We start from the raw sequence: 19,326 nt of genomic DNA on the forward strand, positions 1-19,326 counted from the left end.
TTCAACGAAAGGTTGAAGAGGCGCGGATTGAACGTGCTGGAGGTACTGACCGGTAGAATCATAATAAAAGAGTGGACCTTGGTAATTCGGGTCCACAATGGGTTGCCCATGGGCATCATACGGCCCCCCTCCTGGAACAGGACCAGAAGAGGGCTGAGCACTTTGTGCAGGATCGATGACTCCAGACGAAAGCCCTGGTTGGCCACTGCTCACTTGACTGTGAGAGGGACCAGCCCCAGGGTTTGTAGATGAAGATGCTGTCACAGCACTGACGACTGGAGTTGAGTACGCTACACAAACAGTTGGATTTGTGGGAACTGAGGTAACAGGTGTATTAGGGGGTTGCGAAAGAAAGGGTTCCGTGGTGGCAATGAGACTAGGATCCCATATAGTCGTAGAAGGCATTCTGGTAGCTATTCTATCCCTCATTGACTGATACCGTGGAGGGAGTGGAGAAGTAGCTGGAATGGGAGATTCAACATTTGACACCACGGGTGTCTCACCTGCGCTGGGAGATGTCTCATCCATTTGGGAAGTTGACATCGGAGACGACATACCGGGAGGGGTAACAGGAATATCGGCCTCGTCAGGCTCCCAGATAGGGTTCAAATCTTCTTCGTAATCCTCGTCGCCCGGGGCACGTACGTTGATAGGTTGGATACTCGGGACAATCGGAAGAGTACCGCTTACAACTGGTATCTCAGGAGCAACAGAAGATGGAGAACCTTGATCACTTGGACTGGGAGTTGACGGGTCAGCCAGGATGACAAACCCCACACAAAACCCTAAAGGAAACTAACGACAAAGACCCTACTCAAACTAACGCATACAAAATCTAACCAGGTGATGTTATCGTGGCCGAATAAATTTTTAAGACACAGGAACTGAACTTGACCTTTTCATGTTTCAAGAGTCGAGAAAAGGACGAAAATATGACTCTAGTCTCCTTCGAATGTTTAATGAGCACGAAGTGACAAGAAGCTCACTGGCACCTTTTCATTTAGGGAGTTCGAAAAGGATCAAAAGTGACTGCTCTGGAGATTCTAGGCAAAGGGTTTACCAAGCAATCCGTAAAACTGCTTATACACCTTGGCAATCGTATGAGAACCAAGGACTTTCCGTACTGCAGTCAATCTTCCCGAATGCTGTGTTCGGTGCGTTACGGTTCGCAGGGCGGCAGACTCGGCTTCCTATGGATCAAGGATAAAAGCCTAGTGGGGTCTCCCTATATATGCGACGGTACGTGGGAGCACAATCCGTGTTAGACCACTATCGAGTCACAGAAGGAGGAATCACCCAACCGTAATGTGAAACAACAGTGACTATGTTTAAAGACGCTGGAACACGTCTCTAACCTAGACCTCTAGATGTTTGCGTTAAGTTCCAATGCGTTTTTAGGTTTATTCAGTTTATTTTATGGTTGATCTTGAATTAAGTTTCGGTTTTCGGCCTTATCGTGTGATCTCTCACAATTTCCTAGATGCAAACTACATGCCAAAGAATACCATTTCGTTCGATGAATTCTAATTACGAGAGGGTTAAGAGTTTTCAATCAAACAAAACGAACTCAAACAATCAAACAATCTAATGCAGCTAATGACAAAGAAATGAAACTTTTCTTTTGAGAACACAAATCAATAAAATGCTCTTCTTTTCATTAACTATTGAATGCAAAAGACATTAGTTTGATTTCTTTTTCAATGGCACTGTGCACTTTAAAATGAATTTTGAGAGACAGCAACACCGAGCAAAAAGAAGTAAAATCACTCAATGACAAACACAACAAGCGTGAAAAGCGCTGATTGAACCCTAGCAATTGTGATCTATGACTTGGGTAGTGAAACAATCCGAGGATCGGTTCAATGACAATCACCTCAAACAAACAAGCAAAGAAAGAAAAAAGAGGAAGGTTTCCGCAACAGCAAAGGCAAGTAGCAACGAACTTTTGTGAACAAGTGAACAAGCGAATAAAACAAGGTCAATCCAGTGAAAGCTGGGTGATGGCACTAGGTCACGGAACACAAAAACAAAATTCGTTCGACAAGACTTCGCAAGCAAGTGTGTAACAGTTCAAATAATAAATATCAATTCATAAACCAAGTAGAAAAAGCTGGAGATAGTCAAACCAACAGGCTCAGGAGGCAAAATTGAAACAAATTCAATTTTACAGGATCAGCGCGGGTAGCGCTCAGCAACTGTGCGCTGACAAGAGGTCACGCGTGGCAACTTGGCGCTGTCAGCGCGGAAGGACACGACTTAAGCGCGCTGGTTCGATTTTAGAACCGTCGCGACTATTTTACGTGCAAGCGCGATGACAACAGGTTTAAAGAAACAGCTATGCGCTGTCAGCGCAACTGTTTTGATATAAACCGCGCTGAGGCTAAAAAAGAGGCAAAATCAAGCCAAAAACTCCCAAACCAAGGCCAGAACTCTTTAAACAATTTATACACCTCCCAGACTGAACCAGGAAGTCTAAAAGCGGAGAACTAATCCCCAATTTTGAAAAGAGAGAACAATCAAACTCAAACAAAAAGATGGACAAAAGAGACAAAAGGCCAGCTCCCCAGCGGAGTCGCCAAATTGTTGGAGAGGTAAATCCCCTCTACGGATAGAGGCGATCCCTACTAGCCCAGAAGGGGTCTAGCAACAATCAATCAATGCTACTGTGCAAGTTCCTAATTGCAAATACAAGAGAGGCAAAGAACACCTACTTGGATTCCAACGCTATTGTTTGATGAAGAGATGCCGCTCTCGCTCCTTCGCTCTGGCCGGTCACGATCTTCCACGATCTCCGTGAATAGATACCTGCACACACAAAGAGAAAGACAAACACAAGCGTGAAATCTAATAAAAGCAATTATACATCAGTCAGAAAAGATGTAATTCACATTAACCATTATAAAGACAAATGAGAATGGAACTATAACAGTAGTCATCTATTATTAAATCAATAACAAAGAAAGGTACAACCAAAGTTCTGACGCTGAGTCCTTCTCTTGAGGGTCCAGCCAGCAAGTCTCTTAAGCATTCACCCTTGGAGGTAGATTCTCCCAAAACAAAACTCTCTCTCACACAAGCAATACTCACAACCTTCCTTAAGCTTCCTCTAGCAAAACCACACTTGTCACACCAACTACCACTAGCAGCAGCAATCCAAGCACTATGAATTCCACACTATCCAAACTCGCTGCTCATGGCAATGGTGGAGGTTTAAATAGGAGAAGGAGTCTCCATGAATGGTGGGAGGACAAGCTTATCTTCAAGGAAGGTGGTTCCAAATGACGAATAGACATGCCATAGAAGGGAGGGCGATACTCACAAGGTCAACAACCAAGTCTGGAACCATCTGGAAGGCTAGCTGTTGGAACAAATTCGCCCAAACTGGATCAGCGCGGGTGTAACACTAAACTGGCGCGCTGACAGCGCATCACAGAAACAGAGAAGGCTGTGTCAGCGCGGCTTAATACTTTCATAGGATGCGCTGACGCATAAAATTCGACCAGCGCGGGAAACCCGTGTGCTTCCGCGCTGGCAGCGCATCAGTTACACTATCAGCCACCTATCAGCGCGGTTATTTTAATAACAGACGCGCTGATGCAATAAACTTTGGCAAAGTGGGTCATTTGGCCAGTTTAGAGAGCATGAGCATGGTGCATTTGATTTCATGGGACAGTAGGGAGACTGATAGGGAGACAGTGACAAATTAATGCGTAACAGTCCCTCTGAATGCTGCGATTTTCTTTAACAGGGAGGAAATCATTGTTTTCCTTAAGAAAGCTCTGGACGACAATAATAGAGTTTGAAAACAGTAGTTTTACAGAGAATCTTTATTTTGTTATTGATACCTTTCATTGTGCTGATATAAAACAATTTCTTCGCTAAAGGTTGCTTTCATCAAATTTTTTGAAGTTGAAACTAGTATCATATCTAGGCTAAAGTTTTTAACTGTATCTGTCAATAATAAAGATCAGATTTTCAAAAAATTTCTATTTATACAAGCGAAAAGCTCAAAATCTGAAAGAGAATTGGTGTCTTTTCGTGAATACCGGTAGTAACCATTTACAACTGGTTTTATTATGAAAAAGAAAAGAAAAATAAAACTATTCTACAAAATAGAAGAATAATCTTCTATGGAAAATATATTTTAAGGATTTGTCCATTAACAGGCAAAGAATCCCTTCTACCTGCTAAATCCTGTAAGACAAACGTTGATGGACCTATGACTTCAACAATCTGAAAAGGACCAAGCCACATCTTTTGAAATTTTGTATGTTTGCCCTTTTCTTCATGAGCCTTATCCCATTTTAAAACTAAATCTCCCATCTGAAAAAAATTTCTGGTCATTATGTTTGAATCAAAAGAGGATTTTATTAGCGCTTCATGATGAGCATGGGTTTTCTTAGCTTGTTCTCGTTGCTCTTCTAATTTAATTATTTCCATTTGTCTTAGTTGTATGGAGGAAGTAAGTACTTCATCAATGTATTGTATTAAAGACAAAGAGGGAATGACTAAAAGAGTTGGAAGAACCACTTCTTTCCCATAAACTAAATTAAAGGGAGAAGTGCCGATCGAAGCTTTTTTCGTTATTCTATCTGCCCATAAAGCATTTACCAAAGCTTTATGCCAATTCTTTTGGTTCTGGTCAACTGTTCTTTTAATAATCCTGATTAGGTTTTTATTTGTTGACTCAGCTAACCCATTACCTTGCGGATAGTAATTGGCCGAATATTTTAGTTTGAACCCTCTTTTAAGTGCAAACTCAGTCATTGCATTTCCAGAAAAGTATGATGCATTATTAAACATTATAGTCGTTGGCAATCCAAACCTAGTGATTATAAATTGATCTATGAATTCGATAATATTTTCAGAATTAGTTGTCTTGAGAGGAACTGCTTCTACCCATTTAGTAAAATAATCTGTTGCTGTGAGGATGTATCTATGCTGCTTAGAAGAGTGAGGAACGCTCTCACCTATTATGTCCAAGCCCCACTGACTGAATGGTTGCTCGATGTTTACCGGTTGTAGTGGCAGGGACGGCTTCTTTTGTCTTCCAGCAGTAGTTTGGCAGACTTGACATTTCCTCACGTAACTGTGTGAATCTTTGAACAGCGTAGGCCAGTAATATCCTGCACGTAAAATTTTATGTGCAGTAGCATCTCCAGCATAGTGTCCGCCTGCTGGTCCATCGTGGAGTTCCTGCAAAAAAATTTCAGCTTCAGTTTTTTCAAGACATCTAAGAAAAACAGAATCATAATTCTTTCTAAAAGGAATATCATTTATGAGCTGATATTGTTTAGCTTTCAATCTCAGAGCTCTTTTCTTAGTGTGATCCAGGTGTGATGGAGCATACCCGTTCTTAAGATAATAAATGATATCAGCATACAATGATTTTGCATCGTTTAGGCTTACCTCATACATTTGTATCTCTTCAGATGAAATTTCAGAGATTTGCGATGCTCCAGCCAACATTTTGCAGAAGCCTTGACCTCTTACAATGTTTGCTGGTTTGATCTCAAGGTCGTATTCCTGTAAAGCAGTGATCCAATTTGCTCTTTTCTCGCCCATATCCTTCTGTACTAGAAGATTTCTTACCACTGGAAACGGTACTATGATCTTAGTATGGGTTTTAAGTAAGAAAGGTCTGAAATATTTGACCGATTTGAAAACAACATAGGCCTGTTTTTCCACGTCTGAATAATTGAGTTCAACACCTTGTAAATTTGAGCTAAAAAACGCAATTGGAGCTTCCGCTTTTTCTTGATTTGCTTGAGTTAGAATCGCAGCATATGATTTCTCTGAGGCAAATGTGTATAAAACAAAAGATTATGAAAAATTCGGGGTTGTTAAAGATGGAGCATTAATAATAGCTTGTTTGATCAGGGTGAATGCTTCATGTTCATCTTGACCCCATTTAAAATTTGAATTCTTTTTAATCATGGTTTGCAAAGGAGACACAATTCGTGAAAAATCTGGGACAAATCTCTTTACAAAATTGATTTGACCAAGGAAAGATTGCATGGCTTTTTTATTATGAGGTAGAGATATTTCAGAGATTTCTTTGATTCTGTCAGGATCAATGTGAATATCGGATTTTGACACTATGAATCCTAGAAGTTTTCCTTCACTTAATGCGAAAAAAGATTTCTTTGGGTTAAGTGAAATCCCATACCTTAAACATCGTTGAAAGATTTGTTTTAAATCTTTGAGATGGTCGCTTCGCTTCTTGGAGTACACTGTTATATCATCCAAATAAATTACTACAGATTTATTGACTAAACCCTTAAATGCGATGTCCATGGCTCTTTGAAATGTAGCGCCGGCATTAATCAAACCAAATGGCATCTTCCGATATGCATATGTGCCCCATTTAGCTCTGAATGTGGTTTTCAACTGATCATCGGGATGCACTAGCACCGTATTATATCCTGAAAATCCGTCCAAGAAAGACATCAGTTCTGAGCCTGCTACTGCCTGTAATATCTGTTCCATAGGTGGAAGAGCAAAATTGTCTTTTTGACAGGTTTTGTTAAGATTCCGAAAATCGATACAGATTCTAATATCTTCGTTTTTCTTTCTAATGGGTACCATATTGGAGACCCATTTGGAATGTTTGATGGGGAAAATTATTCTGGCTTTTAATAACTTATTTAGCTCAGTTTTTATCTGATTTTCTAAATTGGGGTGGATCTTTCTCAGTTTCTGTTGGATAGGTTTTTCATTGTCAATCATAGGAATAGTATGCTGAATGATAGAAGTGTCATACGTCTTCAGCTCATCGTAATTCCAGGCAAAAAATTTTTTATATTGTCTCAAAAGACGAATATACGCTATTTTTTCTTCAGGGACTAGGCCGATGCCTAGATTAACGTTTTGTGGTTTATCATCGGTTCCTAGGTTTACTAATTCGTAGTTCAGAGTTGGACTGTAGAGCTTTGAATTGGTAGACCTTTTAAACCTATTTTTCAAATCGTATAAGTCTTCTAACTTAACCACCGATTTATGTATAGCATTATCAGTGCTATTTTGTTGTATTTGTCGATCGTGATGGTCTTCGTCAATTATCTGATTGGAGTAGGATCCTTCAGAAGTGAGGAAATTTACAATATCAGGATCGTCATTGAATACTCTCCAATTTGTAATGTTGTCAGGGATGGACGGTCTAAAGATTAATTCTATTGAGAATCTATCTGGACTAGAATCTTCAAAGGGAATAAGCCTAGAGGCTACGTTAGCCAAAAGGTCTGCGCTTGCATTTTGGAGTTTCGAGATTGAAGAAATATTAAATGCTATGAAATGCTCAGTCAGATCTTGTACTAAAGATTGATAGTGTTTTAAATGACCTGATAGGCAATGTATAGTGTTACGTACCTGTTTGACGATAATATCAGAGTCTCTGAAGACTTGAAGATACTTGAAGTTTAACCTGATTGCTTTGTATAGGCCTTGCACCAAGGCCTCATATTCTGCTGTATTGTTTGTGCAATTGAATTCGAGTCTGCACGTAAGCACGGTCTTGTTTCCTTTTGGACTAATCAGAACGCATCCTGCTCCTGCTCCTTCGTTAGATTTAGAGCCATCGAAATATAATTTCCAAAACAAAGATGTATTTACAGGTTTATCTACAAAATTAACACACTTTGAACTATCAGTTTGGGAAAAAATTTTGACTTGGGATAGAACTAAATTTTCTAAGTAAGGTGATGTGTGAGCATTGAAATTACTGAGAAAAGAATCTACCGAGTAATTGCCTATGATACTGCTGTTATACGATACTGCTTCATTTTCTCCCTCTAATTCCGTTACTATGTACTTCTCGTGTAACTCTCGTTCAACCTTTATTTGATTCAGTTTATCGTTGTAGGGTAACCACATGTGCGACCAGTCGGTTGCAAAGTATCCATGGAGTTTCTCGGACCAATCCCTGCTAAGAATTAAGCCATAGAATTCCGGGATATCAGCCACTAGAATGTCAATAACTTGACATACCTTCAGGTTAGATGAAAATCTTATGGTTACTTGATTAATTTCACCAATCACTTCGACTTGAGATCAATCAAGCTGAACTATGCGCACTGTGGATTTTTGTGGTTGAAATTTAACTTAGCACATATTGATCTGGGTAAAATATTCAATGAAGCACCGGAATCTACCAAACAATTGTGCACATTTTTATTGAAAATTTCATAAGTGAGAAGAAACGGGGGAATGTGAGATCTTGATCTTCCTCCAATCAAAGCGATATCATTTGGATCAATCTTATTGATCGCGTTAGTTGGAGGTCTTCCCATGTTGTGGGAAGCTTGAGAGAGTACAACGGTAGGCAAAGGTACAATAGGCACGGCATGTAATTCTTTCATCATTATCTTCTGTTGATACTTCAATTTGCTCAATTCATAAAGGGTAATATTAGCCCTAGTCTTTTTCATGTCATCAATAATATTGTACTCCATTTCATCCGACACTATCAGTGTTTTTGATGGAGTTGTTTGATCTGCTTGGATTGGGCTAGATTGAGTCACTTTAGTCGTTGTTTTCTTTGTTGCGACTTTATCTTTTGTTGTAGGGCTTGCGCTCTTCTGCTTAGGGGTAGTTTGGGGAGGATCAAGCTGATTTTTGCTTAGTGTGCTAATCGGAAATACTTCTTGATCTTCTTCTTGTGGGAGGATGAAATCCCACATTCCTTGTAATTCCACAACTTCTTCGTCATCGGTCTACCCTTCAATGGCACTTTCTTCTTCTTCTTCTTCCTCAGTTTCAGCATTGGAGATGGCATTGGGTGGTTTTGCATCCGTTGAAGGACCTCTTTTAAAAGCTCTGTAGGGATTTTTTAAAGAAGTTTCTGCTACTTGTTTTTTTCTGTCAACCATCTCATTAGACATGGTCTTTAATACTTTCTGCAATCCTTCCAAATCGAAAGGGTCTTTTGTTTGTTTCTTCTTGGAGTCTTCCTTGAAGGTGACTTTTTTAGACTTGCGTTCCTCTATCACGGATCTCTTTTCCAGGGCTATTACGCGTTTCTCTACTGCTATCGCCTCTGTCATGTTTTCAACTAAGGTTGTTTTATTTGCTCTATCCACGAAGATTGCTATGTTTGATGGTAAAGCAGTAATATACCATTCACATCGTACTTCTTTGCTGGGTTGGGAAGCAGTGGGAATTTTGTTGAGAATTTTATTGAACCGTAAATTGAAATCTTTGATAAGTTCTTTAGCTTGGGCATTAAGATTGGATAGGTCATTGATTAATGTTGTCGTTGATCTGTCATCACCAAAATTGATAAGGAATTGATTCTGGAAGATATCCCAACTTGTGATAGACCCGGAGGGTAATGAAAAATACCATGACCCGGCTGTCCCTTGCAGTGTATAGGGAAAAAGCCGAACAACAGCATCTTCGTTAGTAACTCCATTGAGATTGATAGAAAGCATGAAATTGTTTATGTGTTCTTCTGCTAGCATGTCTGCTTCTGGATTGAATTTGGGTAGCCATTTCTCAGGATGGGCCGGTATTTGACTCAAGGGCACAGGCATTAAAACTGCCGTAGGGTTGTTCCATGGAGACTGGGCCATCGTTGAGCTACTAGTAGAGAAAAGTGCAGAAGATGATCTCTGTGGCTGGGAAGATGAGGATACTATGATCGTAGATGATTGAAGAGGGGTTGAGGATACTATGATCGTAGATGATTGAAGAGGGGTTGTGGGAGTTCCGGTAGACGGATGGATGATGGTTTGGAATGGAGGTGTGGGTGGTTGACTTCGCAGTGAGGTAGTTGAAATGGGCGATGTAGACGAAAGAGTCTCACTTTCAGACTCTTGTGGTGATTTCCTCGCTCTTTTCCTGGTGGGAAGAGGCAACTCAGTTGCCTGGATGCCAAATTTTTCACTCTTTAACCTGGTTAGGGGATGAGCAGGATTGTACTGCGAAGTCACACTGCTTTGAGATTTATCAGACCTATGAGGAGAAATGGAAAATCCCTGAAGTTTGTGAATCAGAGATTCAACTCCAGGAGGTTTAATGGTAGATTGGTCTGAAATATCAGGGTGTGTAGCAGCGATTGAGACTCGAGCGACTTCTGACTCTGGATTTAAATATACTGGAGAAGTCGGGGGAGATGATGAGGGCGATTTACTCTCAGAATGGTATTTAGATTTTGATTTAGGTGCCATTCATAGTTCAGGCCCTCCTTCTAGCGCCAAATATGTTGAAGCCCCGAAAATCGGGTCGACAACAAGGGGGATACCCGCCCGATCCGGACCTTGGTTGGCAGCTCCTTATCTGTTTGGTATAGCGGGTCCGACTGGGGATAATGGGACCAGTTTCCCAATCTAAGGGTGTGTGTGTGTGCAGAGTTGGATGATGTTGATCTAAGCGTTCTAATCTAAGCTACTTTAATCTAATTATATGCTATTGTAATCTAATGAAAACAACACATCTAATCTATGCTAACCCAGGATGTATTTCTTCTATTATGCGATCTAAAGGGATTTCAAATAATAACTGGTAATAAAGATCATTCAGCTATCATAAGAATGGAAATCAATTAAGATGAACCACTTTGCATAAAAAGTTAGGCAAAACAGTTGTGAACAACATATCGCATAATAAGTTATTCATATATCAAACATAAATAAATGGATCCACCGTACAAAAGTGCCAAATGGTAACTCAAACATTCATGCAGTAACATATAAACAACTAAAAACTGTATATCACTTTAAGAATATAAGCAGAAATGGTCAAGAGATAAAAGTACCATTTATGATTGGTCCTACTCATAAGCTTCAAGCAACAATGATTTATCTCTCCTTGTTCTAATATCTACCAAGAGTACAGAAGTGCAACATCAGTAGTAGATATCAAATGCAAACATCAATAAACCTTGATCCATTCATTCACCAAAACCTCCTATGAGGGTGCAAAAGTGCATGTTCTAAGGACAAGTTTTTGAAAAATTTCTGGACCCTTCTCTAAATGCATGAGAAGGGTTTAAATGCTGCTAACTAAATAACTTAATTACATAAAATTAGGATACGGTTTAAATGACCGCCCTTTATCTAAGCAAACTTATTTCTAAAAATTGAATCTAATTCCTAACTATTTCTGCATTTGCTCCTTAATGTTGCGAGCATTCAACATTTGCCTGGGAAGAGTCGACTGGTTGTTTTCTGCTTTTGCTTGAGCTACGCAAATATAAATGGCAAGCACTGGCACCACTTTTTTAGTAAACTAGAAGATATTTTTGGGAATCATCCTCTGGCTGGGTGAATTTACTGCGTATATACTTGGTAACAACCCAAATTTCTCTCAAATTGCTTCTGCTTTTGCTATCTCGGTTTCCGGACTCGTGGATGACTAAGCAAGTTAGGGACTTTGCTTTCTGAACAATTTTCTTAGCGATGCGCGATTAGTGCTAGGCGCTAATCGCGCATCGAAAACTGCCTCCGTTCTTTGATCCGGGCCTTTCTGGTGCGTTTTCCGCCTTTAGCGCTTTTTCCTTTACCAGGCATAAGCTTCAGAATTTTGTAAACATGCTGCTTTTGTGAGCTTTTGACCTTGAGTGTCGAATCGCCTATTGATATCAACATCTGTTCAGTAATATTCTGAAATCTGCGTTTCTGTTGCATGCGGTATCTATTTATGAGGACATCTCTTCTCCGTTCTCCGAGCATTGACGCTTTCCATTTTTCCTTAGATGTTTCCTGCACATTGCTTCATATTATTTCCTGTTTTTCGTTCCTGCAGTTCATGCAAAGGAAAAGAGTAATGATAATAAATTTTGACACGAAAGCTCTAAGCTCTACGAATGTATAAAATCATGACACCCATAGTGAACTGACTCTTCGAAAAACACAAAACTGTCCTTCATGAATACTTTGGTGTACATTCATTGATTTCCTTTAAGGCGTGCGCCCAATTTTTGGTTTAGGGACAGCTTTTCTTGAATGTTGAGCTGAGGAAAATTTGCGATGGGTGATTTCTGCGACTCGCATCGCAGCATCGTGGATCGCATTATCAAGATGTGTCATCGCAGAGTTTCCTGATCAGTTTATCACATAATCACGTTATCGCGTTGTCGCAAGATCGCAGCGTCGCGTTTATCGCAAGAAGATCGCAGATCGTTGCAATTTGTTAAGTTATTGTGTGCTCTTTATGCGATGTTGCGATATGCGATGTCGCATATCGGCCAACAGAGATTTCTTAAGATCTTCATTTATGGACGCTTCTTAATGTATGTGATGCGATGAATTTCGCGTCGCTTCTTCGCAGTTTTTTATTGTGCTCATAAAGAAATGTTTTACTCTTCTCCGTGCGATGTATTTTTAAGGAGTATAATACAAAAAAAAAATTATAATTTTTTTTTTTGTATTTTTTACTAGGGGTCCCCACTTGTTTAGTGTTATTGCTAATACTAAAGAAGGAGGGGGGTTGTTGGTGGCCACAACAAGTCCCTACTAAGGAATCAATTTTGGCTTCTGCTGCAGAAGTTGATGTTTCTTCTCTAAAAGTCACTTGTCTTTCAGTTCTCATCCTCGCTCTTTTAGCTTGTAAATTGGCCTCTACACTCCCATCATCTCTTTGCATTGCTTTTAGTGTTGGAGAATTTCTTTCCCTAACCTGGTAAGACATATCTGTATCAAAACCACCTGGGAACTTTATCAAAGCTAAATCCTGGGGTGGTTTAAGATTTACAGGTATTGCATTATAGGTATTGTTGAATCTAGCACAATAGTCTTGTACACTTTCACCTAACTCCCTTTTAATATTTTCATATTCTGATAGAATCTATAAATGATTCTTCTTGACTTCCCATCTATTAAGAAAGGTTTGGTGGAATGCAGGGAGATCATTTATACTATTTGCAGGCAAAGACTTAAACCATTTTCTGACTTCTCCTCCTAAACTTTGAGCAAACATTCTTGTCAAAACAATCATTCATTTTATCCACATGTTTTTGGGTTGTTAAAGGACCTGACCCATCAAATAGTGTGATCTTGGACCGATAGTGTTGTGGCATATTAGCCAATGGGGCTGGTAACACCAAAGGAGAATACCTAGCAGCCATGATTGGTGGTGGTGGTGGAGGACCACTTGAAAGAAGTTGAACAGTGGATGAGGGAAGTTGAACAGTGGATGAGGTTGGAATAGTACTAGGTGGAAATTAGAGTAAAGGAATTTGAGCAACCTTATGTTGAAGGATGAAAGAAGGGGTAGGAATTATGGAGGCAGTAGGACTTGGTGATTGAATATGTTCAAGATGAGATGTGAAGGAAGAGGCTGCTATGTTTAAGGGATTAAATCCTACTGAATGTTGGAGATAAGAATCATCGATTTCGGAGGTGAGATCTGTCACTAGATCTTGTAGAGTATCAAAATGTTGTAAACACTGAAGATCTAATTCAGTTTGTGAAGAAATTTCTCTCACTGGGCTCTTTGGTAAGATTGATGGATCAAAGATAATATTATCTTTCCAATTCTCTGATTTAGTCCTAAATAGGCCTTGTTCAAAGTGTAAATCAAACTGGATATCCTAAAAGGTAACAAAGTTTTCAGGAAGTGAGTTGGCTCTGTGAAGAAATCTACTGCTTGTCTGACTCTCAATTCTACGAGTTTTCCTTAAGATCTTTTCAAGCTTGTCCACTATGGTAGGAGGATTTGGATTTCGATGGGATCTAGTAGAGATTCTCTTCGGAGCCAGTGTTCAAATCTAAAACATAGACAAACTGAATATACAAAAATAGAAAAGAAACCAATCTTAGGAATAAACTTATCATACAAATCTTTTAACTAGGTACTCTGAATTCGAATGAAATGATAAATTTTCAATAGTCTCCCCAGTATGGTCACCACTATGTTGTTGTTCTGTGATTTTGAATATTGGCAAGACAAAGTAACAAAAGATACATCAAACCACTTAGGAGTCTAGGATCTAGCCCTCCTAGACCCAGAGAGGGCTCCCTCTATATATTTAGGATTTATCTTTATTTCCAATGCTTTAATGTGTTACGCTAAATAAAATGATGAAAGAAATTTATCACTTGATTGCTTGGTTGTTTGTTTGTTCAGTTGGGGTAGATCATATTTGAATCCTTTCCATTGGGCTATGGAGTCAAAGGCTGGGTGGTAACATCGATTTTCCAGAGCATTTACAAGGCAAGCTAACTGTCTTTCCTGGATCTAAAAGTAGAGTGAGAAATGAGATGACAGAAAAGTGATATCAGTAATGATTAAAAATAGATTTTGTTTTTTTTAATCATACATCAGAGGAAAACATTTAGATTGCAAACATAGATAGAAATAAGGTGCTCCAACAGCATATCTTAAACTAGAGTTTATGCTTTACAATAATAATTAATGATGCATAAATGAATAAAACAAAGAAATATTCAGCACAAAAAGGAAGAGATCACCAGGTCAAAACATATCAAGTATCTTGCAAACGGTCCTTTTTATTGATGCTCTAGCTCAAAATTACAATGCTCCAAAGAGAAAAGATAGTTCAAATGACTTGGGTCCAACCCCTAATACTTCCAATGCATGAAGTATTTAACAAAAACCTAAAACGATTGCCTTATACGCTTGGAATTTTGTTATTGATTACACTGAAATAAAATCGACTAGTGTAACCACGAAGTGGCCACGCTGAGAAAATTGGGACATCTGGTCCTCTTTTTTAGGGATGTTGTTTCTTGAGAAATCAATTTAATTGTAGTGGCTTTGCTGACATGGTTGGTGCTGACTCATATCTATGTTGACCCTTCAATCATCCTTGTCTCGTTCTTCTTGATATTCACACAGGTCACTCCATGCTTCTTCATCTGGAATCTTGATCTTCATTAGCCTCCTGTATATTTCATCAGCTTCAGTGTATTTTGCAAAAGTTGGCAAAAATATGTTTTAGCTCATGTTTAATGTAGATCTGATTGTTGATAGCTTCTAGCAATGCCTTTCCTGTTATGTTGCATTTGATAGTGGAAAGGTTTGAAAAATTTGTGGCTATGCCCTAGATTTTCTTGACATGGTCCTCTCTGGACATGATTTTTTCATTTATGACAAATAGAGAGGGGAGACCTTTATGATTTAAAGGCTGAATTTTGTTGAAGAACCTATTCACTGATAGCTCCAAATTTTGACATTTTTCTTCTAGCTGTACATTCAAGCTCCTCTTAGTCAACACCTTCTTCACCTGTAGTATAGTCTCTATCCTATCTGCTACTCCTAGTTATTTGAGCTCATACATGTTTCTTGAATTTAGAAATTTGATTATCCCATTGGGCATGTCTCCCAGCTCTTCATTTGTAGCTGAAATAACTTCTCTAGCTTTCTCAACTAATTCTTTATGTTCAAAGATAATTTGGAAGTTGGGACAAATTTCATTCATACCATTGATTATGTTATTCCAAATAATCTCCTTCACTCTTCCTAGAGTGTTCCCAATATATGATTCTTTCTCTGTTTTTTGCAACCTTTCAATCAAGGTTCTTGCCCTCTGCATCTTTACTGAGTGGTCACTTTCAGTTCTTTTGATTTGGTCTTGGAAAATGTTGACTTGCATTTCTAATCTTTTAATCTCTTCAGTCTAAAGATTCATGCCCTCCATGGATCTGGCTAGTTGTTTTGTACTGCTTCCTGTCCCTGTAACAACAGTTGTTGGTGTGGCTGTAGGAAGAGCTAAGAGAGGAAGAGCTTCCATAGTAGTGTTGGCCATCTATGCTGCCTTATCTTTCTCTTGTATCATTTTCTCCATCTCTGCTTCCATTTTTTTTAATTTGGAGGGATTGTTCTATTATTAACTTCATCATTTCAGCCTTCTGGCTCTCTATTTCATCTATCTCTTTGGTCAAGGGATCATGTGTTGTATGCAATTTTGAGCTGCTTCTTCAAAGCTTCTATATCCATCTCCTTTTTCTTGATTATTTCTTCTGTTTCTTTTACATCTGAAGGATCATACCCAATCCTCACTACTAAGTCTTCCAAAGACTTAATTCTATTGTCCTTTGACTGTGATGAAATCCTTTCCATCTTTAACTGTGATTGAGCATTTGACAAAGCTACCTGCATTTTAAACAAGTTCATAGAAGTGCTGGTTAGAGTAGATGAAATCATTTCACTTGTTTGCTTGTGCATTTCCAGCTGATCAATTGGATGAACACTCCTAGCATCAAACTCAAAAGAAGTTTGCTTGTAATCTGCTGGAGTTTTGCGCTCTACTATCTGTGCTTCCAAAAATTCCATGTGCATCTTGCCCTTTTCTGAATCAAAGGCTGAGAGAATTCTGCCTTGAGAAGTTGCACTCTGTTTCCAAAATTGAGCATAAATGTTCTTTTTTAATATCCCATTCCTGATTTTAATCTCCCTAAAGGTATCAAAGATTGTCTCCTCCTTTTCTCTAGTAACATTTGTATATGAGGAAACTTGAAGAGGTTGATGCCTTTCTGAAATTGGAGTGGCAGGAAAAGGTTTCCCTCCAGTTGGGGATGAGTCTGGAATATCAATGAGATTGATTGTTGTTTGTTGCAGTAATTCCTTGGCTATGTCCATGCGCTTTTTGGGCTTTTTCCTCTATTTCAGTTTGAATTCCTTCATAGAAGTATCAATCCCTGGTGACTGTTCTTTTCTAGGCCTTTTCCCTATTATTCCATGTTCTTGTTCTTTTCACTTTTCTATTCTGTCTTCAGTAGTCTACCTTTCTTGTTGTCTTGGAGTCTGTGCACTGGAAGAAGAAATCACTCGTTCCTTAGCCTCTTGTAATGTGTCAGGCATCCACTCAATTTGGTTCATGTATTTTTCAATTTCAGGCCTTTGAGTGTGAATATAGGTTGTTGACTTGTTCTCCACCCTTTTCTTGTAGATGATGCCCCATGGGTCATAGGACCATGTAAAACTGTGGGTGAATTTCATTTCCTTCAATCTCTTATCTACCTCTTCCCTTGCTGCTCTGTTGTTACAATTGAAAGGACCAATCTGGGATTTGATCCTAAATTGTGACTTTTTCTTGGTTGCCACAAAATGCACTTCATCTGCATTGATCAGTTGTCTAATGTATTCAAGTGCAAAGATCCTCATGGGGAGGAAATTTGGCAGCTTATAAGGAGCCAGCTCATAGCGATATACTCTTAATTCAGTGTAATTTTGGTACAAGTACCAATCACCTGTTCTTGCTTGGTCTGTCAACTGCATAATCCTTCTAATTTCTTCACTAATTTTGGGTTCTGCAGTCCCACTAAGGAGGCTCATCACTGGGTGAAGAAACATTTCTACAAATGTTTTGTAGCTAAAGTATTTTGGGTCCTTCATCACTAATGTTGTCCAGAAAATAACAGATTGGGGTTCACCCTCCTCATTCAACTTGCTCATTGAAAATTGGAACCTATCTGCCTAAAAATAAACAAACATATATACCAAAACTGAGGAGTATTCAAAGAATTCCTCTATGAAGAAATTGACAAACTGCTCATGGATGGCATCTGCTAGAAATTGACTAAAATTGAAAAGGACAGAGGGTTTGGATTCTGTTGATAGATAGAAAACCTATTATAGCTTCATCAAGCCATTGGTCCGAATAATAGCCAAGTAAATAAGAAAGAATAGTGACAATTTGTCTGGTTCTGTGAGGGAAAACAGAGGAGGAATAAGGAGGATTCTTGTTTGGCAGAGGTGTTTGCTCAGTCATGAAGAGTTCTAAGGTTTTAGCTCTCCTAGAAAAATCTAGTTTCTGATACATTTCATTGAGAATCTCGTGGGAAAAGGGAGTAGTTCCTTCAATAACAGGAGCCTGCATCATTTGCATAATAGACTTGGCATCAATGGTAAAAAATATATGTCATGTTGGGGCCATTGCTGCCCTTTGCTTTGGATTGTAACATGAGTGCCATTTCTTGATCAGTTCTGGGCAATTGTGGGTTTTAGGGAAGATATAGAAAGGTAAATTAGTGTCCCAGAGGCCTATGTGATCTACTTCATCCACAAATTTATCCTCCCACCAATTGTATTTGTCAAATAAATCAAACTCTGAGAGTTTTTCATGTATCTTAAAATCCCTGTCTGCCAGTGGTATGTGATCCAAATCCAATGGTGGATGGACCATTGGGTTAAATACCTCTTGTTCTTTCTTCTTGGGTGACATGGCTGTCTTCTGTAAAAACCTTTCAATACGGAACTATGTTGAATTTGAACTAGACTTGCAACAGAAAGGGAATGAGAAGAAACGGGAATTCATTGAGGGAGAAAGAAAAGGGATGAATTGGAAGTGGGATTCAAGAAGGGGAATGCTCTGTAATTGTAGAAAAATGGAGCTCTCTGCGACTGTAATGTTGTTTCAGTATGTTTATTGTGTGCTTGTGTATGCATGAATGGAATTGAATCATACCTATAAACAACAAGATCACATAATAATTTGTAAATGGATATGAGATGGTGCTTTTGTAGATTTTTGAGGTGTTTGTCGTTGGCTTCGATTAACTTGGCGTGGGTCTGTTGGCTAACGGTCCAACCAATTGAATGCACAATGGCGGGAATGGAGGTGATAGGTGGATGGGACGGGATGGTGGCGGGAGTGAGAAATGGTCACAACGAGAAAGTGGTTTAGTTAAAGGCATAAACTATTTTTCGGGTGGCCCTGGGAGTGGTAAGCGGTATGAGAGGGGCGGGTGTGAAATCCTGAGAGAACGACACATTAGTAGCTTGAAGAAACATTTCTACAAATGTTTTGTAGCTTAAGTATTTTGCGTCCTTCATCACTAATGTTGTCCAGAAAATAACAAATTGGGGTTCACCCTCCTCATTCAACTTGCTCATTGAAAACTGGAACCTGTCTGCCTAAAAATAAACAAACATATATACCAAAATTGAGGAGTATCCAAAGAATTCCTCTATGAAGAAATTGACAAAATGCTCATGGATGACATCTGCTAGAAATTGACTGAAATTGAAAAGGACAGAGGGCTTGGATTCTATTGATAAATAGATAGAAAGCCTATTATAGCTTCATCAAGCCACTGGTCTGAATAATAGCCAAGTAAATAAGAAAGAATAGTGACAATGTGTCTGGTTCTGTGAGGGAAAACAGAGGAGGAATAAGGAGGATTCTTGTTTGGCAGAGGTGTTTGCTTAGTCATGAAGAGTTCTAAGGTTTTAGCTCTCTTAGAAAAATCTAGTTTCTGATACATTTTATTGAGAATCTCATGGGAAAAGGGAGTAGTTCCTTCAATAACAGGACCTTGCATCATTTGCATAATAGGCTTGGCATCAATGGTAAACAATATATGTCATGTTGGGGCCATCACTGCTCTTTTCTTTGGATTGTAGCATGAGTGGCATTTGTTGATC

Source organism: Pinus tabuliformis, chromosome 3_2, assembly GCF_031772625.1.
Source record: "Pinus tabuliformis cultivar Carrire ecotype Pingquan chromosome 3_2, CPIR1, whole genome shotgun sequence".
NCBI classification, from domain to species: Eukaryota; Viridiplantae; Streptophyta; class Pinopsida; order Pinales; family Pinaceae; genus Pinus; species Pinus tabuliformis.